Genomic DNA, 26,489 nt, shown 5'->3' on the forward strand with positions numbered 1-26,489 from the left:
AACAGGTGTTGACTTAATGATTTTTTAAAGAACAATAAGTCATGAAGTGTTATGTCATTTATTTTGAGGTATCATTTATTCTGGGTCAAGAGAAAAAAACCACACTCAAGCCTCTTATCTCATTTGATTTTCTTGCTTTTGTTTTAACAGTTTAGTCCTGCATTGAGTCTGAAAATATTGGTCAAATGACTTATTCTCTCACGACGAGACTGTTATAATTAAGAGTGGTTTTTTCTTAGTGAAATATGTTTCCTTATATACTCTTTAGGGGTTACATGGCTGGGGGGGTGGTACTCTATGATTTTAAGCATCTAAGTCGGGGTCTGGGGGTCCCTGCAGAGTCACCGGGACCCTCATAGGTCCATTCCTTGCAAATAACTTCAGGATTCCCCTCCATGTGGGTGTGCAAGTTGGACACAGTAAACGCCCCTGGCACGGCACGGCACGGCACGGCACGGCACGGCACGGGGTGGCACAGCACAACACGGCACGGAGGAAGGAGTTATGGAAGGCAAAGCTTTGGTAAAGTGACAGGAAAAAATATTTTTAGGAACAAAACCTATTACTTCATGGCAAAATCTTAGCTGCAGATGAGGTGATACACCTCAAATCCTCCCAGCCCCCCTGCAAAGCGGCGTGTCCTGACCACGGGGCAGCCTTCACCCCCGCGGCCTCTCCTTCCATTTTAGCACCCCGAGAGCTGACTCTGTGCGTGCTGGGGATGAAGCCCAGCGTGTTTCTGGGCTGGATCAGGAGGACAATTCGCCTGAGGGTTTTAGTGCAGAAGAGCCGTGTTACACCCGGACAGCAGCAGGGCCGAGGGCACGGTCCCATGAGTCAGAGGTCTCGGTTTCAGTGGTTCAACTTAAAAACATACCAAAAAATCCGTCTTGTAAACAAGGAGAGATATGATGAATCCCTGAAGTTTAGAGCAAAGCTTATTCTTAGCTGTATCAAACCCTAACTTTGTCATAGGCAAGCTCTGGTGGGATCCCCCGCGGTCCTGCCTCCAGCTCTGGGTCCTCAGCGCGGGACAGACATGGACCTGCTGGAGCGGGCCCAGAGGAGGCCACGGAAATGACCAGGGGCTGGAACAGCTCTGCTGTGAGGAACGGCTCAGAGAGCAGGGGTTGTTGAGCCTGGAGAAGAGGAGGCTCCAGGGAGACCTTATTGCGGCCTTTCAGCACTTAAAGGGGCTTGTAAGAAAGATGGGGACAGACTTTTTAGCAGGGCCTGTTGCGACAGGACAAGGGGAATGGTTTTAAACTAGAAGAGGGGAGATTTAGACTAGGTATAAGGAAGAAATTTTTTACACTGAGGGTGGTGAAACCCTGGCACAGGTTGCCCAGAGGGGTGGTAGATGCCCCATCCCTGGAACGTTCCAGGTCAGGTTGGACGGGGCTCTGAGCAACCTGCTCTGGTTGGAGATGTCCCTGCCCACGGCAGGGGGGTTGGACTGGATGGCCTTGAAAGGTCCCTTCCAACCCAAACCATTCTGTGATTCTGTGAAATATCAAATTCCTGGTACCAAGGCAAGCCCCAAAGCAGAAGGACGCAGGGATTGCATCATCCCCCGCTGCTGGTGCTGCAGCGGCTCCCTGGACCCTCCAGCCGCGCTGCACCACGTGCGTCTGCACCACGCGGGCTGCTGCCCGGCCCTCCTAAAAACAATTCTATTCTTTGAAGCGTAAGAGCTGGCCGTTCCGGGGACTGAAGCCGACGGGTGAGGAACCCCGTGTGCCGGGGTCTGGCGAGGCCGGAGCAGCCCCGCTGGGAACCTCTGCTGCTGCCTGAACCCTCTCGCCGGGTAGGAAATTTCTTCCCATGTCCTTTCATTTGCTTTTGTCTATGCAAAATCAGCACGAAGGTACCCATTGCTGACCAGCCCGTCCCAGTGCCCTCCCGTGTGCTGGTTTTAGGACAAAGGCAGGAGCAGACGGGCTGCCAAGTGTGCCGTCCCTCCAGCCAAGCAGAGATGGAAAGGAGAGCCACGCTCTCCCCAGGGCAGGGCTCTGTGGCTAGTTAATAGTGGGAATTGCTTGGGAGACAGAAGACAATGGGATAAACTGAGAATATTCTTGAATTAAAATAGTTTATGAGGTGTAACTCAAATGAACTCCGAGCTCTAACCAGGGACCAGGATCCCCAAAGCCCTTGATGGCGTTACTGCCTTCCACGGCAAAGTTCTTATCTGGCTTTGGTGTCTGGCAGCCCAGCCTGCCCTCTGCTTTGAAGGGGCCAAAGCTGGAACGAAGCTGTCAAATCGTTAAACCAGATCAGGCTTTGATTCAGGTTTCCAACCCGCCCAGCCCCGCGCGTCCCAGCCACCCAATTCTGCAATAGGCCGTGGACCCGTCGTCGTGATGGAGGAGATGTACTTTCTTCTGGGATGAACAGTAATTTGGTATTAATAGCTGGCACACCACTTCCCTCTAAAGCAGCGCTACACAAACAAGAGGGATCTCTAAGGAGCCGCTATCAAACAGGAGAGGTCAGAAGGGAAGCAGAAGAGCACAGGTACCCAGAATCAGCCTGGGGCATGGTTTGCATTGTGTGACAGCTGGTAAGATTAAATTGTTTTGAGAAGAACAGCAAAAGCTTTTTCTTGTCTTTTTTTCTCCCCCCAGTACTGTTTTAATCAATTTGGCAGGAGAAATGAGGTCCGCCAGGCATCTATCACCAATTTATTTTTTTACGGGTAAACATTTATAAAATGATAGATGTTTCTATGGAGACTTGAATCCCACGGTTACTTGACAAGTCGTAGAAAATTAGACCAGGGGCTTGTAACAGGTAATATCTCCCATGCCCATGCTATGGTAATAGGAAATATCCACCTTGCTCTGTGAGACAATTCCTAAGGACAGATGTGTCAGCGTTTGTAAAGCACTTGGAGATCTGGCAAGGAGCAGCTTTAGGATGGATTATTTAGAGCCGAGTCCTGTTCCCGATGAGGACAGCAGCAAAGCTGGGGCCTGAAGGTGATTTTCAAGATTTCTAGGTGCTTCACCTTCCCACTTCAACAATATTTAACATTACACACACATCCACGTGCATATATATGAAAACCAATAAATAAGATCTAATTATTACTTTCCCTGTAATCATACAGCTGCACTATTCTGGGAATCGTTTTATTGCAGCATTTAGGAACGAATTAGTCTTGTCAATAACTGCTGAGTGACAAGTGTGTGAAGTGTCATCTCCTCCTGGATGTTCCCTTCTCCCCCTCCCCTGTATTTAAGCACACACTAGCACTTTTCCCTTGCTGTTTCTCTGCATTGCGGAGGAGAGCTGTGACTCTTGTCCAGCCCTGTCAAAGGAGATGGGCACCCGGCCCCCTCTTCCCGCCCGGGTTTCTGCCAGGTTAAAGGACGCCGTGGCTTAGCCCTGGGATTTGGTTGCCCTGAGGTGAGCCCCGGTGCCACCCCACCAGCCCTGCGGCTGCTCAGCCCAGAAACGGGGCATTTACGTCTTACCGGGTGCCCCAGCCCTCAGAGTTCAACCACCTTTTTTCCCCGCTGTGGAAATTTGGTGGCACCAGTGACAGTCGCTCTGTGCTCCCTCCTGCACGCTTTCCCTTTCTCTTGCCACCAAAATCCTTTGGAACTCAATGGAAACCGCCACGGGAGGGCTCAGCCACCCGGGACCCCCCTCCCACCCTTTTTTCAGCAGGGCTGGTAGGAGAAAGCCAAACGTTTGGCTAATAACCCCTTTGCTCTCGGTTAGCGAGGATCCGGGGCTGACATTGCTGCAGCCGAAGCCTGGGTAGCAGCAGGGTGCGATGCTCCTGCTCCTCCTCTGCCTGCTGCCTCCCGGCCGCCAGCCCCCCTCGCCATGGCAGCCCCCCATGGGGACCCCCTCCCAGCAGCTCCCAGAGGCCCCTGCCAAGCTCATCCTTCCCCTGCGTTGCCCAGCATCCCAGCACCCCCTTTCACAAGAGCGTGCACTAAAGCATGCACCAAAAAGTACGCTAAAGCATGCATTACAGCTTGCATAAAAGCATGCACAAAAAAGTACACTAAAACATGCATTAAAGCTTGCACAAAAGCATGCACTAAAGCATGCACAAAAAAAGTACACTAAAGCATGCATTAAAGCTTGCACAAAAGCATGCACAAAAAAAGTACACTAAAGCACGCATTAAAGCTTGCACAAAAGCATGCGCAGCATTTCCCACTTGGATTTTAAGGCACTTCAAAACCATATGACTTTAAGTGTTTTTTCCGCCCACAGCGGCAGATCATTGCAGAAAACAGAGTTGCGCAGAAGCTAAAGCCCCAGCCAGCATGAGGATAACTGCTTAACAGCCTCATGGGGCTTAGGGGATCATAAGCCAAAGCAGCCGCGCTGCCGCCCGCGTGTGGCTTTTCCTACATGATGCTAGTGCAGAAAAGGGGGTGACCTCTGGGGGACGGCCCCTTGCTCCGCCGGTGCCTGCTGGCGGTGGCTCTGCTCCCCCGGGGCGATGGGGCATCCCCTCTCCAAGATGAATGAGCTGAGTGAGGGAAGAGGCCACTCCTGCTGCCCCCAGCCCTTGGATATGGGCACCTTCAAGGCACTGGTATATATAAGCTATATGTGTGGTGTATATAAGAAGACCTGAGCAAGGGCTCAGGTCCCAGCTGAAGCCAAGAGGTGCAAACACAGGCTGGAGAAAACCTGGCCAAGGAGAGAGAGTTGCTCTGTGGGATGGCAGGAGGAGGCTGTAATAGGGGAAAACCCCCGAAACCCAAGCCAAGGCATTCGGTTGGGCTCGGTGCAGCATCATGGGGCGCTGGTAAACTGGTAACTGCGCTGAAGCCCATCGCTTTAAATGCTGAACTGATTGAAGCAGCCTGCCAAGAACAAATAGCTGTTCTTCTCGCACACTTCTTATCAAATTAAAGATCCACCGACTGCTTTGAGCTCATTAGGGAGGAGAGGGGGGAGGTGGCTCAGAGAAATCCATCATTCGCTGCTGAGTGCCAAAATGCCATTTCGTACATGGGATTCGACTCATTTCTGCTCATGAGAATGGCAGAAAATCATCCCAGCTCGGGCAGAATTTATTAGCACAAATCCGCTATCGCTGCGGCGGTCAGCGTAGCCTTTTGCTTTGCACGCTCGCGTGGTTTCCCAGCCCTCGGGGCAGGTGAACCCCCACGAAATGCCGGTAGCCCTGCTCTGCGGTGGCAGGCTGGGCCCCAGTCGTCCCCGGAGCTGGCGGGCCGTGGCGCCGTGCCCTCCTTCCCGGGCGCTCCGCTCCTCCCGCACCGCACGGGAATCGGCGTTGGACTGCGGAGTTTGCGTCCTCCGGTGCCTCCGAGGCGCTCGGGGTCGTGGGACGCTGCGGGGTCGGGCTTTTTGCAGTGCCTGGGGTGAGAGATGCAGAAAGTCCAGTGCTTCTACCAAAATTTGAATCATGAAAATGGGGTGTTAAGGGGAAAAAAAAAAAAACCACCTTTGGCCTGTCAATAGTCTGCCCTGCACCCTGGGAATGTGTTTGATATCGGTGGATATCAGCAAAAATGTTTGTTTTCTGCTCCTCCTCCATGTCCCCTGCCTGGGCGGCTGCCTCGGGGTGCAGAGCCCTGCTCCCCTCTCCTTTTTCCCTCCCTAAGGAAATCAGAGCAAGCTTTTACCTCCATTTCCTCCTCTCTTCCCCAGCAGGCAGGCCTGCATAGATTCAGGCTTCACTTCCAGGCATAGGTAAGTGTTTTGCATCAGAAACCCCAGCATCCCCCGGCGCCTCATCCTTCAAAATCACATTTTGTTCCTCACCCGAGGTCTCATTACACTCGCTGCCTCCTCCTTGTTTGATGTCCTGCGTTGCAGGCAATCCCATCAATGCTCTTACTCATACCTGCAGCTAAAATAAAATGCTGCTTTTGTAAGGAAAATGCTTTGTATAAAGCTGGCGATGGCACCTACGATAGAAACCGTGGATACGGACGTACTCCCGACAGCACCTGCGGACAGCGGCAGCTCTCGGGACGCTCTCGGCTGGGCGTTGGACGGTTTTGGCTGGGGACCAATGCCCGCTGCTAGCCCTGCTGGAAAACGCCTTTACTCCGTGTCAGGGCTTGATCTCTCGGGGAGAAAAGCTCTTTGCTTTGTTGTTCTGCCCGTTGCAATGGAAATCAGAGCACAAACACTTATTCCTGCGGGAATTTTCTAGCTGAGGTATCAGGCTGTTTAAGATGAGCTGGGGCTAAGCTGCCTGGAAATCAACGTGACAGAGGAGGCTCAGCTCTCCTTCGGGTTGTGAAAATATTCCCAGGCAAGATTTTGTGTCAGGAAAAGGTGTGATGGAGCACGCGAGCGCCGCAGCCAGAGCCTCCAGCCTCTCCCTCCCCCTTGGCGGGCTGCGGGGTGCGCTGCGGCGGAGACACTACAAACCACCCCACAGAAAACAATCACAATTTACAATATTTTAGTTTCAGCTCTCGCAGGAGAGGCTGGCATGCCTCACCCCTCACCCAGCCTTTCAAGCAGCCCCCGCCGGCCGCCGCTCTCTGCTCCCTCGCAGCCTGCCGGGAGAACGGCACCAATTTGATCCTGCTGTTCTTTAGTCTCTTGACGAACATTATTTCCAAATTACAGCCCTGGAAAAGATTTCACTGTCCCCGGCAGGAGCCGGGGGAAAACGAGGAGGAGATTGTGAGCCCAGCCCCACGCAACTCTAAATATGCAATGGGGAAAGTGCTAACGACGAGGTTAAACATGACGGTCGTGTTGGGTGAGTTACTGCGCACATTCAGGGGATTGGGAAGGGAGCAGGTTTTTGGACTTCGTGGACTTTTTTCTCTGCAAACAAGTTTTACAGTGTCTAAAAGCCTAAATTTTCTCAAGGGATGTCTGAAACGACCATGTCTGCTTATTGAGCAGAGGAAGCCGCGATCCCTTAGGAGAAAGCAAACCTCCCTCCACGTCAGCGGCCCCATGTCCCCGTGGGTTTATTTAGGTGAGTGGTTCTTCGCAGCCCTCTCTAAAAAGAAAAGCCAATGACGGTCCCAAGCACCGACCGGTGGGGACAGATCCAGCCCAGGTAAAGCACTGGGGATCACGGGGGGGATCTCCCCTGGGGGATCCACCCTATGGGGGAAGGTGACCCCCCCCGGAGGGAGCAGTGATTGAGGTGGCAAAACAAAATCCATCATTTATTTTAAAGATCGATCTTATCTCCCCTAAGAGATGGGAGATGCTGACTTCACCGGGCTGGCTGCTCATCTGGGTGCCCGCCTCCCCCGGGGGACGCAGCTCAGGGACCCCGGGCGCGACGCAGCCCCTTTCCACCTTCCTCTTAAAGCAGCAATCCTTCCTCTCCCCGGACCAGGTTAGTATTTCCCAGCTTCTCACTCGGTTCTTGAATAATTAATACAGCTGGAAAATAGAAGTTGTAGGTGTTTGTTTTCCTTCCCGGAACACTGTTGTTGGTCGGTGTTGCGGTTTTTTCCCCCAAGCTCTGCCGGCTGCACGCGGGGGCTGTGGAACATCCTGGACAAACTGCAGAGGTGCTCAGGTGCTTAATTAGGAGCTTGATTACCTTGAAATCTGGCCTCATTTCTAGTGATTAACAGTAGCCCAAAATTAAGGCATTACTTCAGGAAAACCCAAGGCAAAACCACTTTGGTTGCCTGCTAGAAACTGGAGGGGAATTGACTGAAATAATCTGCTAAACTGGACTCAAAATTAGGGATAATCCATCTATATTGTCACTTCCCGACACACGAAGCACAGCAGACACCCGTCAGCCCCGGTCCTGCTTTAACATCAGGATCGAGAGGCAACGGCGCGTCGCGGTGGGGCAGGCTGGGAGGACCAGCGGCGCGGTTCCGTCGGGAGCGGTACGCTTCCCAGGCAATCCTCACGGCCAAATAACTTCTAAAAAGACATTAGTGCTTTCTGGAGCAATGCTGGAGCCATATTTCTGTGTCATTTTCTCTGGTAATTGTCATTTATTTAGGCCTGTTGCAGGCTGGCAGGAAGGATGGGTAGGCAATAATGTAGCGGGTTATTAATTATGCTGCTTTATAAACTCTCCATCTTCTCTACAAGCAGATCTTTACTTTGCCGAGAAGCCTACGCATGCAGGCACAGCAAGTTACAAGGTATTCATTGTACCACATCCCTGTTTACGGAGATCCGACCCCACTTCCATCTCGACATGGATTAAACGAGACCTTTTCCATAAGTTTGTGTGAAAAATGGACCTAAAATGAAGGCCTCCGCGGGGATGTTATTTTTAAGCCAGAATTGCATTTTCACCGCTACAGCCACCTCAGCCCTGCAGCAGGGGCGTTAGATTAAACAGCAAATTTTAAACAAACACCACTTTAAAAATGCCCTGACGTCAGCCAGCTCCCAAGGAGGAGATGTCTGCAGGGAGGGATGGCCAGCTTGGTCGTGGCGTGAGCTTCTCTCAGGACAGGGATGCTCCTCTGCCCGACCCAGCAAGCCCAGGTCAGGAGAGCCCCAGCCCACCCCAGCTAGCCCTTGTCCCCAGGGCAGCGCAAAGCCTAATCTTTCCCTACTGACTGTTTCGACAGTCTTTCCACATCGCTACACGATTAAACAAGTCGGAAATTTGCTTTTAAGATGGACGTTTCTCAGGTCAGAAATTACCGGGCACAAAAGCCGGGAAAGCTTCCTCCGGCCGGTAGCGCCTGGCCTGGAGCCCTTTGCCATCGGTTCCCCAGCTGAACAACATAAATCCACGGAGGTTTTACTGCTGCTCTCTTCCATCAGTGGGGTTTTGCATAGGCTTGGAGATTTGGCTGAGAAACGGGAAGGTCCTCAGGACACAGAGAACATAATGCTGATAAACAGCTTTCTTCTTAGTAGTACTTTTCCCAAGAAATGTATCGCCTTTCATCCTCGCTGTCCGAGTTATTCAAAGTTTCCCTATTTCCCAAAATACTCAAGCCAAACAAGCGGCTTCCCCTCCGCCCCATCCTCCTGCCACCAAGAAAACACAGACGCGCTTTTTCAGAATAACTCGCCATTGCTGTTGTCAAATGTTGTTAAAATAATCTTTTTAGAAAGCTGCTTGCTTTATGGTGATTTTTTTATTGCTGAATATCTTTTTTCTTTTTTTTTTAAGAAAAACAATAATTTTGTATTTTCGTCTCTGAAAAATTCCTTCAACAAACTTCCTCCCCTGAATTGCTGTGGCAGAAATCACTTCCCTGACCTTTCTGCTTTTTAAGAAACAGGAAAATCAGAGACAATAAATGAAAAACCTCTGAATCACATTGACAGCAATACAACTTGGTCCAGGAAAAAAATATTATTTATCGTTATCGCTATTTTCCTAGTTTGTTTCCATTTTTCAGTCGTGTCTCCTGAGCCTGTGATACATCTCTGGGCTGGTATTTACGGCTTCTGCTCGTACAGGCACTGCTACACCTGGGAACGACACCGGTACTTTCCAGCCCTGTACGCGGAGGGGAAGATGGTGGTCGGATTCACAGCTTGGAGCTGTTGCAGTAGATACGTGAAGGGTGGTTTCTGACCGTGATGGTGCTGAGGGAGGCTGGATGCTCGCTAGCTCCTTTGCCAGTGCTTTTGTATTTCAAGTTGCCTCTGATTTTAGCAGAACAAACCCAACGGACCAAGCAGTCCCCCTGGCCCAGCGTCCCCGGCTTGGCACGGGGTCGGGCAGGCTCAGCCCCGAGGCTGTTATCAGGGATGATACCTGCACGACCACGGCATCGGAAAACAGATACAGACAAGGGAAAAAAAAATAGTACGTAAGAATAAAAAAGCTAAAATGAGCAAAAGGAATGTAATCAGAGGAGCTCTCACATGGCACCTGCCTTCCAGACAAAGACCAAGGAGACACAGAGGAGGCCATTTAAAACTCATTCCAGGAAAATCAAAGGGAAAAATAGGAGTCGAAGCCAATGTGGTTCAAGAGTGAAAGCACTGGAAAGTGCAAAAGGAAGCACTGGTATTCAGCCACGACTCAAGCAAAGTGAAGTTGTAAACTGTAAATTATAACCTGGCGTGGGGTGGGCATGCTCAGCCGAGGGAGACCCAACGCATCCTTATTTTCTACAAATCCTCCAAACGTGACATGGTGGGCCGTTTCATACAACGCAAAGTGTCAGTGAGATGCTGGGTGTTGCAGTTGGGACCACGGCGCAGGTCAGCCCCGGTGCTGGGATGGACCCAGCACCCCCCAACCGCACCAACTCAATCAGGCCAAGAGCAATTAGGAGGCTTGCTCTTGCACTCAGATACTAGGCAGGCACTGTATGTACGATCACGTCTCAATTTTAAACGCTTTCTTTTTACCATGTTCTCTTGCAAAGAGCATCTAACCGGCCGTCTCCGCAGCTGCAGAGCCCCCTTTGCGGTCCTGGTGCCCGCACACAGCTGGTGCGTAGCTGAGCCAAGGCAGCAGTCGCCGCTTTCCCCTCCGTGCTTCAGTGCCGCAGGCAGAGAATAAACTCCCTTCACGTTGGCACCCATCCCCGAGCTCACAATGGCTCTTCTTCTCTTTTCTTTTGTTTGTTTTTTTTTTTTCCAGAAGTATTAATCCTTAAAAGTTGGGAGTCCATCAAGATCAGAGACTGCTGTTAACCCACGCATCAGCCAGAGCCCCAAAGACAGCACGAGGTTGCAGCAAATCCGGCTTTTGCTCCATACGGGAGCGTCGAAGATGAGCACTGCATGTCAGTAGATGCAACCAGTCCTTGCAAGGAAAAACCACGGATTTCTCCAGGGGAGGACGAGCAGCGTGGAGAGGTGGGCAGGGGCGGGCTGGAGGGAAATCGGTTTGTTGCAACGTGATGATTTGGGCGTTGCGGTGCGAGACGAGGCTGGTGCTTAACACGAAGAGGGTGCCCACCTGCTCAGCACGGACCTTTCTCATCCTCCATCTCCTGCTCCCAGGTTGGTTATTGGCAACGACACGGGAGGACACAGCACGTCACTGAGATGGTGTGGCATCTCAAATCCTTATTTATGCGAGTGCCGGAGCTGCTACCCAGGAATTTCCCCTTTTGCTGCTGCTGTGGGAACAATCAAGTGGTCAAGCGGGATGCCGAGCAGCTCCAGAGGCTGGGGGATGACTCAGTGTTTGCACCAGGCTTGAGAACTCAATTGATTTTGTCCTTGTAGGGAAACGGTGTTATCAGCCCGGCTTTTGCACATGACAAGCAGTTTTTCGAACATTTTATGCAAAAGTTCACAGTAGGACAGTTATATTTTTGGATCTCGCAATGAGTGAAAATTTGGCAGAGGGAAGCAGAATTTAGCTGGAGGAAATCAGACAGAGCTCCACCCCGCGTCTCTCCAGTTTGTGAGACTTTGGGATTTGAGCATTGACACCTTTTTTCTTTGCACGCAGTGGAGCTTTGTGACTGGAGTCCCAAAGAAGGCATCGATAAAAACAATGCTTAGGAGGCCTTTGGGAGAGCCACGTTTCTTCCCAAAACCCCTCTAACACCCCTCTGGGTGTCACTGGGGAGGGAGGACCCCCACCCTGTCCCTCCCAGCTCATACTGGGTGCGAGGTCACCCCAAATCCCACCAAAAAAATACCCCTGCGGGGAGATGATTGCAAAACCTCGGTCCGACCAGGAGCTCTGTTCCTGCGTCTATACCCATCAGATGCACCTGGATGGAGGGGAAAAGGCCTGAGATTAGGTTGCACTGTAACCTTCAAGAAAAACCGCTTTTTGATGACAAAAATGATTAATTGCCGTCCCTGCTGGGCAGACCACATCCGTCTGGAGCAGCGGCCGGCAGTCGGAGCTGTTCGGTACTCTGTGGCTGAGGGGGGTGAATCAGTAGAGTAGTCATCCAAGGGAGGAAAAAATCTCTCATATATATATATACACACACATATGCACATAGGTATCTTGAGCTTGAAACCCGTTTTCTGCTGCCCAAAGGGCACCTGTTTTCCATTCAATGACCCTTTGCAAAATACCCTGAGATCTTGCACACTCCTGCTTGTGCCTTCGTTTGCATTTGGCGTGTGCAGGATGGGATGCTGTGGATGATGCTGGAAGTTAATGATGCCCCAGCTAATGAGGTTTTATTAACAAACTGTTTGTCTGTGGCAGCTTGGTGACAGATTTTCCCCAGATTGCAGCTGGGTGAAAGCAGATATAAAACACACAGCCCTTTCCCCGGCCAACGCCGCAGTTGGGAGCTTCACGGAGAAGCAAGTGCCAATCTGTTAAAAGACATTGTGCTTTTAAAGATAAACCCAGCCCGCGTTGCCATTTCCAAGGTGACTCTTTTATTCTGGAGGCATGAGCTGAAAACCGTCTTGAGGCAGGCTGGGTGGGATGCAGGAGGAGCTCGTTCCTCCTCCGCCTCGGCCCCGTGTAGCTGCTCCCCTGCGGAGAGGCTTGGCCTGGGAAGAGAAGGTGCTGCACGAACATCTGCTAAAGCCTCAGCAGGTTTTAGTGCTGCTTCTCATTTATGGAGGCATTTGGCCAGCTGCTACAAAATAGTCTGGTTTCTGCCCGGGCAGGTTGCCGTGTGGGAAGGGGTCGGGATATGCAAAATCTCCTCCAGCAGCACTACAAGAGGTTGTAAAATATTTATAGCACCAGCGAGCCATGCAAGACGGGGATCTGTCATGACACAGGCATTTCTCTTTCCCAAACAGAGGAAGAAATCAGCATTTAAAAAGCCTGCTAAGGTCCGCTGTCGGGGTGAGGAGTTATCAGGCAAGTGCCACCGAACTTCAGGTTTCTCCGCATCTTTATAATGGCCTTAAATATTGTCTGCAGGAGATGGTTTGCTTTTAAGCCATATCATTGATCCCTCGGAGAGAAGTGGCCGGGAGCATCTCCCGGCGGCACCGCAGTGGGCTAAGGGCACGCTGCAGCCCGCGCTCGCGGAGGTATGTCGTTACCTGAATAATCCCAACAAAACCCCTGCGTCCTCCGGGAAGCCGCAGGACCCACTGGAACGGGTAAAGGTGGCGTACGGTGACAGAGAGCGGCAGAGCCGAGCCCCACAAGGTGAAGGTGCCACCCTCAGCGTCAACACAGGCTCTGGTTTGCCACAAGACACCGACCCCGCTCGCACGCAATATGCAAATGCCGCCCACAGCCACAAAACTATTAATATTAATCGTTTTCTCCCAGCTAACGCAATTATTATTTATATGAGACTAACAAACACTAGTTCTCACACTGATGGTTTTGCTCTGAATAATTCATTGGCCAACACATTCAAAAATGCACAATGCAACAGTTTTCACGTGGGAGATTTTCACGGTGATTTCTTCAGCGCTTGCAGCGAAACCTTGGCCCCGCGTCCCGCGTTCGCGTGGGTCCTGCCCTGTCCGCTCCCCGCACCCCCGCCGCTCCTCGGAAGTACCGTGGGTTGCACCATGCAGCGGCGAAGCGCGACAGCGGGCACCCGCGAGGTCTTTGCTGTCGTACCCGAAAACGTCTCTCTCTCCGCAATGCCCTGAAAGGTGCTGGTCTGCGTGCTGGGGTTTCTGTTCTCTACCACCGTGCCCAGATTGCCTTTCGTAGGGTCGCTCACAGCAGCCTTGCTCTTACCCAGGACCTATATACATCTATGCGTATATATATGTGTGTGTGTGTCTACATGTGTACAGAATACACTAGAAATTACCACTCTTCTGTTGGTATTTCAAAAGCAACCTCACTGACTTTGCGCGCCTCTGGCACGTCAGAGGCAGTCCCGTTTCTCCGGGCATTGCCACAAGACATGCCCCGCCGCCGGCGCAAGGGCAGCTCCTGCCCCTTTTCCACCAGCTTTTCTCCCACACGTGGCCAAAGACTCATTTCCATCTCTATCTAGACCACACCGGGGCTGTAATACATAAATAAATCATAAGTATTCAGTCTGTACTGAGTGCCTTGAACTCCCAGATTACTGAAAATCGTGGGTCTGCCCATGCACAAAAGCCCGTTTCCATAGGGAGGGGACGGCCGTGGGTGCCCAGCCGGTGGCCTGGCTTTGCCGCGGGCGATACTGGACCCCAGAGCCACCCCAGCGAGGGGGATTCGCCTGCGCTGCAGCCCGGCGTCACCGGTATGCCTCCCCCACCGCGGCAGCAGCCGCCGCAGGGACACGGGGCCCCGGCAGCTCCATCACCCCCGCGTCACCGGCACGGCGGTGGCCTCCGTTGTCCACCTGATGTCACCCCAAGAGCACTGTCCCCATGCTCCTCTCCATAAGCTGATGCATTTTTCTCCCTGCAACTGAGCAGCGTTTGGAGCTGTGCAGGTGCTGCGCTGTGCCGGACACCCCCGGACCCTCTTTTGCACCACGTCCCCCGAACCAGCTCAGGGCTGTGCTGGGAGGTGCTCAGTTTGCTCAAGGTTTTAACTTTGAGACCAGGTAATTCCCGGTCTTTGAAATGCAATAAATTGGGATACGGGCTGTCTTTAGTTATAGCCCTAACCAAGAGGTTTGGGCGGAATATTTATAAAGGACGGTAATAAAACAGACTGCACAATTTAGATCTTAATAAAACTGCAATGCCTTGTGTCTGATTTTATAGACAATTTTTATTAACCTAGTACCTTTGTACCAGAAAGGTCTGACAGCTTTCTTATGGCTGAGGGCTCTCCTGAGCAAGCGTGCGTGTTTCAAAGCGGATCAGACGCATTTAGTGCCCGACAGCGGGCGATCACAAACCCTTTGCAAACCCGTCCTCTTCCCGCGGGTGGGGGCCGGGAGGGAGCCGCGGGGAGAGGGGCCGTGCCGGGGAAGCGCTGCTCGCCGCCCCTGGCTGCCAGCCGGCCGCCGGCGAAGCCTGGCATGGCGCGTGCGGGACAGCTGGTGCCTGAAAGCGCCGGTAATTAGAAATGGTTTGCTAACAAATTTCATTCCAAGCCATAATCAGTACCCGAGTACCCGTCCCCAGTGTCCCTCTGCCCCGGGCTGAGCTCCTCACCACAAAGAATATCACCAAAAAATAAAGACAGACGCCCTGGGCTATGCTTTGTAGCTGTGACAGAGAGGGATTTCCTCGCTGGAGTGTGCGTGGGGACCCGCGGGTGCGGGACGAGGCCACGGCAGCCCCCGGCCATGCTGCAGGTGGGAACCCCTCGGGGACACCCCCAGCAGCAGCCGTGCCCGGGCTGCCTGTCCTGATCTCTCCCTCCAAGGAAACAAAGTCCAGGTGATGGCAACGGCTCGCGAGGCGGTGGCCTTCCTGTCCACACGTTGTGCACAGACGTGTTTATCTGCTGCTAATTATCCAAACGATTTGCATCTTCTCTAGGACTCAGCGCAATTCCCCTTTGTGGGCGAACCGCTACCTGGTTTTGCCTCGCTTGTTAAATTAATTGCTTCTGCGGTGCTCATTTGGAAGCTGCAGGACACTCTTGATTAAGACCCTGCACCCTCTGCCATGGCTGTGGCCACGCGACCCGGGGGGACACGGCCTCGGGGAGCTCTCCCACTGGGAATGGCCGTGGGGTTTATGTTGTTTTTCTTGGAGAGCCTTCATCCCGATGCACGGCTCCGGCTGGGGAGGGTGGGGCGGCCATGCACACGTCGGTACGAGGTCCCACAGCTAAGGGATTGTAGCATCTCCTGGAGCTTCGCTAACCAAAAACTGGGGTGAGGGATGAAGCAGGGCTTCAGGTGCGCAGTGCTACTGCTACAAAGAGCTCCCAGCAAAGGCGAGTCTTATCCCTAACCCATCCTTCCAGGCTCATTTTCCTGCATTCACGAGAAACGCAAATACAGATTTAAAAATAGTCATTAACAGCATTGGTGGCAAATATTTAACCCAGAAACCTTGTACTTTCTCCTCCCTGTTTCCCCGGGTGCATGCACAGTGAAGGTGAGCTGGCAGGAGAAAGCGCAGATCAATGCAGGTCTTGATGGATCATTTTAGTTGCTTTATTAAAGCGTATTTGTGCCTGATCTATTTATCCCCTGCTTCAGCTGCTTCACTGCCTGAGATGGCCTTTGCCCAGTGCCGTGTGCTGGGTTTTTCTTTTACAGTGGGGTTTTTGAAAGTTTTAGCACCCCATGGGTAAGGTCAACCTCTCAAAAGCTGCATTTGGGACAGCGTTAGGAGTCTCCTTAAAAACCGCTCCCGTGAATAGGTGCTGACCGCTCAACACCGGGACCTGGCTAATGGGGGACTGTAGCTCTCGCTGCTTTCCTAGCAGAAATTAAGAGAATTGGTGTGTCTGAGATGGCCTGGAAGTAGCTTTTAATGGATGGGGACAGTCTTGAAAAGTCCCTTGCAAACCTTAGCTGTTCTGCCCCTCACTGATTTTTAAGTCCTACACGAATGTGCTGCTTTGGGCTGCGGTAGAGTTTGTTTTCTGCATGGTAGCTGGTAGGGGCTGTGTTTTGGATTTGGGCTGACAACAGCGTTGATAACACAGGGATGTTTTAGTTATTGCTGAGCAGGGCTTGCACAGGGTCAAGGGCTTTTCTGGGGGTGCACAAGGAGTTGGGAGGGGACACAGCTGGGACAGCTGACCCCAACTGACCAAAGGGATATTCCACACCATATGACGTCATGCTCAGCATATAAAGGTGGGGGAAGAAGGAGGAAGGGAGGACGTTCGGAGTGATGGCGTTTGTCTTCCCAAGTCACCGTTAGGCGTGACGGAGCCCTGCTTTCCTGGGGATGGCTGAACCCCTGCCTGCCGGTGGGAAGTGGTGAGTGAATTCCTCGTTTTGCTTTGCTGGTGTGCACGGCTTTTGCTTTACCTGTTAAACTGTCTTTACCTCAACCCAGGAGTTTTCTCACTTTTCCCCTTCTGATTCTCTCCCCCATCCCAGGGGGGGAGTCAGCGAGCGGCCGTGTGGGGCTCAGTTGCCAGCTGGCGTTAAACCACGACAATTATCTGCTGGCTAATTCAAGCCAGAACTGTGGCTTTCGTTCATTCTGAAATTTTTCTTTCCAGCTGACACACAACAGCTCCACATTCAAACTACTGGAACAGGTTTTTGCACAACATACACGCCTTCGGTCCTGGAGGGTTAGATGAAGGACCACGTTCCCGTCGCTGTTGACAGAAAAACCCACCTAGTCGGCTTCCCATGGAAGCAGCACAGAAATGGGGATAAAAATGATCAGAACAGATAGCAAGGCTGCGAGGGCAATGCTACAAATGGAGCACGGTTTGGTTAACAAGGCAGTTAGAGCATCCAGGGGAGCAGGAGAGGGAAAGCTGTCCAGAGCCGTACAAAGACATCATTTGAGTTTTGCTCTGCTCTTTCCTGCATGTAGGGCAACACCGACAGACGTGGGAGGGCGGTGGGGTTTGATGGGGACCCAAACCCCATCCCAAGGCATCAACACCGTCATTGCTGGTTGCTGGGAGACACAGCCAGCGTCCTTTTCCCTTGCACTCCAGGGTTAAAAAAAGGAAAAAAAAAAAGGGAAAAGAGAGAAACTGAGTTCTCATTTTGTTGCTATAGCAGCCTTCTGGATTATTTAGACTGATAGCATTTGTAAAAATTCAACAAAGGGTAGAGGATCTCTTGGAAATGGGAGCAGATGTAACATTGTGTGCCATATGCCACCGGGAAAAAAATCTATTGGCAAAGGCAACATCATCAGAACGAAAGCCTAACCCATATTGTGCAGTGAAAAATGTCACTTTCCCTAGATTACAGGGTAGAGCTATAAAGCAGAGAAAATTACGTTCACATATATAATTGCTGAAAGACGTTCTCAGCAAAGAGCCGAGCCGCTGCTGCGAGAAGGTGGGCTTTTTCTCCCCTCCAGAACTTGATGAACCGCCATGTGATACAAAGAAAAGGTTGTTAACATTAAAAATTAATTAACCCTCACACGCAGCTTAATGGAACTCGCTCCCAAGAAATCCTACCTGCACAATAGATGAATTATAAGGGTCTCTGCGAGAGCGGTGAGTAACAGTGCCCTTGGAAAGCCGCTGGCTTTATACCCCAAGCTGCTGCTGCATCAACCGCTGGAATAATGACGGTGCCTCTCGGTGCACCAGATCTAAGCGAAGAGCTGCTAAAAGGGGTTCCAAAGAGGCTGGCGCGGTGCTGGTGCTTTGGGGAGTTATCCCGAGCAGAGCTTGGGGTAAAAACCTGCTGGCGTCGAGGAGCGGGGAGGGAGCCGGAGGCTGGCGAGGAGCGGGGAGGCTGTGGGCGAGGGGGGGTTGCATCCTCACCCCATCGTTCCCGAAAAGCACGGCCCGACGCTCGCCGTGTCTCCGGCTAACACACCGGTCGTGCCAGAAAGGCACACGAGGGCTGAACCGAAGCCGGCCCATCCAACACTTGGGGGGGTGGAAGCCCGGGCGGGGGGAAAGCTGTGGTTCTCGGGGGTCTCCTCTTGTTGGGACGTGCTGGTGATGAAGAAAGCCCCGGGTGGCTCTGGCAGCTGCCTGCCCCTGGCACTTCCCACCAGCAGCCTCAGGGGGCAAAAATTCCTCCTTTCTGTAAATTTTCTCGTTGCTGGTGTTTGCTGGAGGGCGGCGGGGTGGCTGAGCTCCTCCCTTCGGTGTGCTCTCCCCGGCTCTTCGCTGCTCAGAAAAAGGGAGAAATTAATAATAATAATTTTTTTTTAAAGGGGGAGAAAGTTGTTAGCCCTTAGATTTTTTTTTTTTGAACAGGAGGCAATTCCCTGGGGTAAATGACCAGCAGCAGTGGGAGGAATGGAGGTGCTGGTTTTCTGTCCCAGTGCCGGGGGTTTGTCCTCCCCGAGCCTCCACCAAGTCCCGGCATCACCCTGGGCACCGCTGGTTGGGGGTATTGGGCTTTTTTTCTGTCTGCTTTCAAGGGAAACATTTCTGCAAACGATAGTTTGCAATTTGGAGCGTGACTTCGGCGCCGTGGCAGCCGTTCTCCCTGTACTCCGCGGGAGCAACCGCCTCGCACCTCCAACACCGTTCTCCGAAGCTCCCTTTGATGGAGAGGCAGATGAGCAAGAGCTCCCACCACCCCTCACCCAGGGATGCGATAATCAGCCCTTCAGTTATTAAACCCAAATGCAAATATTTTACATCTCACCAGCAAAATAAATAAATGGGTGAAGCGGCAGAGCCTTATCAGCCGCGCACCCGCTCCCTCCTCGCTGCACGCGCCGCGCTGGGCTCATTTGCTCCTAAACCGAGTCCTCCGATTCCCCGCTATCGTAGCAAATCCACCCGCTTCCAGGCAGTTCCTTCCTGGGAGGCGAGGAAACGTGAGCCGATCGGGGCTTTCGGAAGGAAATCCCTGGCGAACGCCGCGGCCGGCTCCGTGCCACCCCGGAGGTGCCATCGTCCCGCGCTCGGTGCCGGGATGAAATGAGGCTGGCCGGGACATCAGTAGCTCTGCTGGGATCACCAGTCTCCGCATGAACACAGCCCCGTGTCTGCTGAGCGCAGATGTGATTAGTTTCTTTGTCCTACATGTGTATTTATAGGAATCAATAGCTATAATCTAACCAGAGCACACCTTAGCAAAGCCTAATAAATCATTTTTTCCTTGGAAGAGACAAAGAATGGAAGTTTTCTTGCTGCAAGGACCATCCTGAGCACCCCAGGCAGTGGGGGCTCCAGCTCCCAGCACCCCGTGGGTCCCCTCCTGCCCCTGCACCCCGGGAGCAGTCGGGAGCAGCCTGGGACGTGCTGGGGCAGCACCCGGGGCTGGGGGGCAGCCGGGAGAGGAGGTGAGCGGGTCCCCCTCTCATGTGCCGGCACATCCATGGGCAGCAGCCGGGGGAACAGACCCTGCTCAGCCTTCCCAGGGGCTGGCTGCACGCCTGGGGCTTTGCAGGAGCTTCTGCTTTGCTGCAAGCGACCGAAACCCCAGTTTCACTGCCCCGCTTCCAGAATTGCAAACACTTCTCCTAAAAAAAATGTGCTTTGGAATGAAGAAACCACACTAAAATACTGCTTTAGTCTGCACAGGCACCAAATCAAGCGCGGTTGCGCTGGCCTCGCCCCAGGTCCACTCTCTAGACATTTCTTTCATAACGATGATTTTTGGAGCCTGGGTTTCGCCTGGACGATGTCCCCAAATGCTCGGTGTCAGCTCAGGTGATGCTCATGCTGCGTCCTTCAAACAGCCGGACCCTGAGCAGGGCCGGAGCCGTGCAGAAGCCAGGGACAGCCTTGGCAGCCCGGCAGGCGCTTGGTGTGCGGGGTGAATAAAAGATAAATCCCCGCTTGGGCGGGTGAAGGGATGGAGCTGCCGGTCGGCACGAGCGGGACGGGCGGGAGGTGGGAAATTTGGGGATGAGCAGTGAGAAGGGCCTGGGGAAATGATCACGGGCACTAAACAGAAACCTTTTTCCCTGCAGAAACCTTTTTCCCTGTGCCTTTTCTTCTGCCTCAGCCGCGTCGTTTCATGCGGCTGTTCCCAGGGATGCAGCGCGACTGCAGCATCGGAGAGACTGACAAGTCCCAGTGGAGCAAAACCCATGGCCTGGGACCCAAAAATGCCACCCCCACCCCCTGCTGTGGGACCCTGGCTTCCCAGGGGACATCTGCAGACCTGCGGGAGGGCTCTCGTGGAGCCCCGCCAGCCGCACCCGGGCAGGTCTGGGGGATGCCAGGCGGGTCTGGGGGATGCCGGGCAGGTCTGGGGGATGCCAGGCAGGTCTGGGGGATGCTGGGCAGGTCTGGGGGATTCCGGGCAGGTCTGGGGGATGCCGGGCAGGTCTGGGGGATGCCGGGCAGGCATAGGTGGGCTGCTAGGAAAATATTGAGCTGCCGGGCGCTAGGAAAATATTGAACCGAATCAAATCAACTCAGGGGAGCGATGCGGGGAGCTGAGGTCAAACAACAGTACCGCAGCCTTTTCTGGAAATGGGGGCACTGAAAAGGCAGGGGGTTCAATTGAGGGTAATTGTACGTATATAAAAAAAGGAGACGTGGATCGTGTTCTGCAGAGGAGCAGGGGGAGAGACTGGAGCTGTTCCCCCGGGTCTTGCAAAGCTTTAAGCAAGTGAAAGACCCTCAGGGAATACTTTCTTTGGTGTGTTTCAGCCCTTTTTTCCCTGCTTGGGAGCCAGCTATGCACCCACCACCTTCTCAAATGGTTTTTGAGCTATTTCCATGTGCTTGTGCATAAATAATGCTTTTAAAATACTCACCTTTAGCAAGTGACCTCTCTGACGATGCTCTACGGTGCTTTTTTGCCGCTTCCCAGGTCTGTGAAAAGTGGTCGAGGGAAATCAGTTGTGTCTCAGGCCAGGAACCTCCCGGGGGTGCACAGAGGTGGGCACCCCCAAACTGAGGATGCTCGTAGCCTACCGCCGGGGCACCCGCTGCTCCCAGGTGCCTTCCCGGTGTTAAAGGGATGCTCTGCCAGCTGGAAAGCTGCTTTTGAATTAAAATCATGAATTCACTCCGAATTATCGTCTCTACCTAGGAGACACTCCCTGTTAAACGGTTTTTCCATCGAATGGAAAAATCGATGGCCTCGCGCCCGGCACCCAACGCTTGTAGTTGTAGCAACGCGCTTCGGCGGTACGACACGGTTAGGAAAATGATGTGTGACACCGCCTCAGGTGCCTACGGCTCCGGTGGGAGTAGGGCGGGGTTGACAAGGAGCCTGTCACCCCTCGCTTGCTGCTGTTGCGATTTCAAAAAAATAAATAAATCAGAATGGTGATGTAATTATAGCAAACGGAGACGTGCGTTAAGCCGGAGCAGTGGGGAATAATTCTTTGCTATCCTTCAAAAGCAAACAGAAGCGGAGGGGGAGCTTGCAGCGGGTGGGAGCAGGGGATGCCAGCCCGGCTCCCTGCCAGCCCCGGGCAGGGGTTGATCCCGTCTGAGCTGCATTTATTGGGGCCCCGCGCCTGCTCGGGGTGTCCGTCAGGACGATAGAACACAGCCTTGAGGTGCGGCCGATATCAGCAGCAATTCTGTCAGCCCAGAGGCCAGCAAAAATTACCTTGTCTGCACTTTCCGAAAGAAGAAGTTGCTTTATTAAATTACCAGTCTGTGAAAAATGTATGTCCTGTTCCTCTCGAGAGCCACATAAAATCTGGGCTCATTTTGACAAGACGCCTTCAGCGGGTGTAAGTCACTCAGAGGTTAACTTCTCTTCTCCGGCAATTCTGCAAGTTAAATGACGAAGCTTCCCCTCATCCTGAGGGTTTTTACTAAACTTGTAATGAATCCAGGTATGCTAATGTCTTTTTTTTTTGTATAGGGCCAAAGCAGCACGGCGGCTTTACTGCCTGGAAGCCGCTTGCCGTCGGTACTGGACATCACTCGCTCTTTACCTTGTTTTCTTCTCAAATATTAATAAATCAAAAACCCAAGAAAATCATAGAAAGGAATGAAAATTTTATCAGCCATGGCAAACGATGCCATTTTTTTGGTGCACATTCAAAACAGCAAATTAGGCATCTGCTGATGCTTTTCCATTTTCCAGGCAAAGGAGACGGGACGCTGGATACGGCCTCCGGCGGCGAGCAGGGGCCGAGCAGCAGCACGGGAGGGAGGGCACACGCTGAGCATCGACGGGGTCACCAGAACCAAAATATGACAAATTCCGAAATCCCCCAAAAACTCAGAAACCCCCCCAAACCGCCCACCCTGGTTTCCATCTGCGATAGCACCAAAAGCTGCCGGGGCTGGGAGAGGTGGGCGCAGCCCCCCTGCCCTATCTCAGACGGGACGGTCGCCTCCTGCCCCCGCGTCACCTCCCGCCTGCACGGCTTATCCCTCCTGAGCTACCGAGGCACTAAAGGCGAAATGCTTTGCAAGCTGCTCGGGAGCTATTTTAATTCAAGGCGTAATTATTTGAAAAGGCAATTATGTGTTCGGCGAGACGCAGACACAGGCGTCTCCAAAATCCCGTCTGAAGGGAAGGCTGCTGAGCGCCGCGGGTTGTCGTCCACGGCACCCCGCCACCGCCCCGACGTCCGGGGGGGGTTTTGCCCCCTTTGCAACCAAAAAGGATGAACGTCCCCGTCGGGTTTGAGCCTGGCTCTGCTCGCCTTCGCCCCGAGGGACGCAGCCACCTCTGGGGCAGGGATGGAGGATCCCCCTTCTGCTCCTCAGCTCCGTCTGCAGCATTTTTCCCATGAAATCACCCTGGTACCATAAAAAGATCTTGATGAACTTAGGCGTGTTTTACTCACGTCTTAAAATCTGCGACGTAAAATAGAGTTCGTTTTTAAGCCAGCGCATAGCAACATTTCTCCACGTGCGGGGCCGGGGCTGCTCCCCCGGCTCCTCACCCCTGCAGGAATTCAGATAGAAGGGGGAAAAAAAAATCCCCCAGCTTCCTACAACCAGGCTCAGCAAAAGCAGGGATGTGCCATTAACGCGGGGAGGTGATCTTATGAGCTGCTGAAATGTTTTCTCCGACTGACTAATAGTAAAAGCTAATTTCTGCAGGCTCGTTAGAGCTGCGCTGCTAACAAGAGCAGGGGCTGCAGCCAGGAGGGGATGCCCTGGCCAGGGACAGTTTCTCGGTGAGGCTGGCAACGCCTCTCACACCACATATGGAAAGTCCAAGTATCTCTGGGCTATGTCGGATAAATGATGGAATATGTCCTTAAAAATAAACGCTATCAAGGAAAGCTGTCCGACAAAGCTGTTAGCAATAAAGGAGTTAGGAGAGGAGGGGAAATTTGCCGTTCAGAGAACGATAACCTTGCAAATCCGCTGTATTCCTGCATGAAAAGAACAGAAACAACGCGCTCCCTGTTCTCCCGCCTGTCCGTCCCTTTCAACAAAATCCAAGGTTTCCAGCAAGCTGTGCAAGGATGATATTTTATCTGCTCGCTCCCAGGTTCAGCTGAGGTTTCGGCAGGAGCTTGCTGAACTGTCGCTGCCTGCAATTAACACTTGCAACTATTTTTATAGCGGGATCTGGGCTGGGTGTTGGAAAGTCCCCGGATAGAGACTCAGACGTGCTCTGCGGCGAGCGCGGCTTCGGGAAGCACATCGCCCTGGCTCTGCAGGCTTCTCCCTGCCTTTCATCCCCCCCGGTTCTCGCCGAACCCTGGGGAGCTGCAGGGCAACGCGGATGGGTACGTGGGTAAAAGGGAATCAGGGCTCAGCTACTCCCTTTCTCTGCAAATCTTTGGTCTCAGCCTAACCCTTAGGCACTGCCCAACTTGGCACCATAAAACCAGTGCTCAGCATAGTCCTCGCACCCTGCTGCGAGCGCGGCCACCTCTGCTTCTGCCCTCTGAATGTCATCACCAGAATAGAGCAATCCGTGACTTCAAGCATCTTGAGGTTGGAAATTTGTCCAAAAAAAAGCTTCCAGGTGTTATTTGTGCTGCCAGGGAGCCAGCCTAGAAATGAGGGGCTGGAGCCAAAGGGCTCTGCAGCAAGCTGAGGGGGGGAAGGCTTTGGGGTGCTGGCTGTGGGCTCTCCTAGGAGAGGAGAAATGCTGTCGGGAGCAGGAGGCTGTGTGGAAGATAGCTGAGGAAGGCCATGAAAAGCTCTCCTAAGGACACGATCCTGATTTATTTTGTAGCTGAGTAAATGCAATGTGGCTTCACTGAGCTCTGCAGCATTCTTCTGGGTCCCTGTAGCCCAGGACATGCCGCCCACTGCAGATACAAATTTGTCCTCGTGACATGTCCATCTCTGCGTGGCCTGAGATACAAGACACTTTCTACAAGCAGAAACAACCGTCTGGACTTGAAAGCTCTTGAGCTTTGAAGTCTGGAGTTGAATATACCTTTGGCATCCCCAGGCCATCCCTACTGGTACCAGAAGTCCGCTGGTGTCACCCGGGCTATGGTGGGCACGAAACCTCTGGTGACGTCCGGTGTTATTGCCCAGGCTGAGGCTGTGAAGCACAGTATGTTATTAGCTAATTCCTGGAGTCAACCAAGTGTAGGCGGCAGGTCGTCTTATGGTCACTTCATAGCCACGACAAGGACATTTTTTGCCTCTTTCTTAACTGCAGGCTCTGCAGAGCCAGCGATCACCCGCCCTGCCCCAGAGGGTATTTGCTGGAAAGCCACAGTCCTCCTAGCAGATGTAAGTCAAAAAGCTTTCAGCCTAGGTTTTTAGGGTATAAAGCCAAGAGAAGCTGCTTTGCCAGTGGAAAGAGGCAGGAGCGAAGCCCCACGGGATGGGAGGAAGGTCCTGGGGCTGCTGCGGGCACCGCTGTCCCGCAGGAGAGCTGCAGGCAGCGGCCTCCAGCAAATTTAATCTGGGGGGAGAAGGGGCTGGTTTTGTATTTGCGGCAGTATCTCACCCCCTTTGGTGGCAAGAAGGGGCTCGCCCTCCTGCCTCAGCAGCTTTATTCCCTGGAAGACGTGATTCAATGCTTCTGTTTTTTAAGCCGCCTGGGAGAACAGGGATAATTAGTAACGAGACACACGTGTTAAGAACATGCAATTATAACCCATTGGGTTATAATTTATGTCTTATCCTTCTGTGCAAAGTAATTAATATAGTAAAAGATTATTTATACCTAAGAGGCAAAGTTAGCTCTGCAGCAGCGATGAAACCCAGCTAAACGACTGCGCCCTAAAGAGGTCGGAGGCTGGAAACCCAGCGTGGACAAGCAGATTTCAGAAGAATTCCTAACGGAACAGAAACGGATGTTTTGGAAAGCCTCCTCTTCTGGGCACCTTGAAGTGGAGGAAAAGTGCTGCTGGAGAGCCGGGGGAGGCACGTGGCCGGTCCCTGCTCTGCCCGTGCGGGGCTTTCCTCTGCTCCCACTGCCCGTGCCCCGTGCAATGGGTCCCTTGACCCTGCTGAGGTTTTGGGCAATAGGACATCGGGATTTATTAAAGAATAATTTAGAGACCTTGTTTCCTATCTGGTAGCTGCTTTTCCTTGTCTCCTGGCCAGGAGACTGGAGCAAGCAGAGGAAAGGCTGGCCTGCCGGTGGGCTCCCAGCAGCCACCAGCAAGGTGGGCTAGAGCAGAGCGTGGGGCAGCTGGGACAGGGGACTTCAGCCGCCACCAGTGCCACCTGGAAAAGAAAATGAGACCAGATCTCAGCTCTAAATACGGTCACGCCCGTGCAACCGTTTGAGCAAATTAGCGGGGACTAATTTTTTTTTCTGCGGATGCGCAAGCAGTTGAGACCCCGCGGTTTAAGGAGTTGTCGCTGCTCGGCTCTGTCCTGCAGCTGGCCCCCACCAGCGCAGCGGCGAGCCGCAGCATCAGTCTGACGCGCACACCGAAATCGCTGCAAACTCCTACCGGGTCACAGAAATAGGGAATTATTAACCCTCAGCACCCCGGGAAAGTTTGCAACATGTCCCGGGAGCTCTGGGATGAGGTTTCCTTGCCCTGTCCCTGCTGTTTCTGGAGCTCCGTGGCTGCTCAAAGGCAGATTTTGCTTGCCTTGGCTCTCTGTTTCCATGGCAATTCGCTTGGGAGCACCACTGCGGAGGGAGCATCCGCACGGGATGTACCGGGGAAGAGCACGGGCAGCGGGCACAGACGTGGGGCGAGACGGTGCCGCTGCGTCCGACCCGGGCTGCCCTCGAGGGCTGGCACTCCGCGGGCTGCTGCTGGGTTTGCCCTTTAAATTATGGGGAAATAGCGCAGACTTTGATTTTATAATTCAACTTCCAACCTGCCGCTTTTCTCTCGTGCCAGCGGGATTTACAGCTCCGCGT

The sequence above is a fragment of the Calonectris borealis genome, chromosome 13 (genome assembly GCF_964195595.1).
Source record: "Calonectris borealis chromosome 13, bCalBor7.hap1.2, whole genome shotgun sequence".
Taxonomy (NCBI): Eukaryota; Metazoa; Chordata; class Aves; order Procellariiformes; family Procellariidae; genus Calonectris; species Calonectris borealis.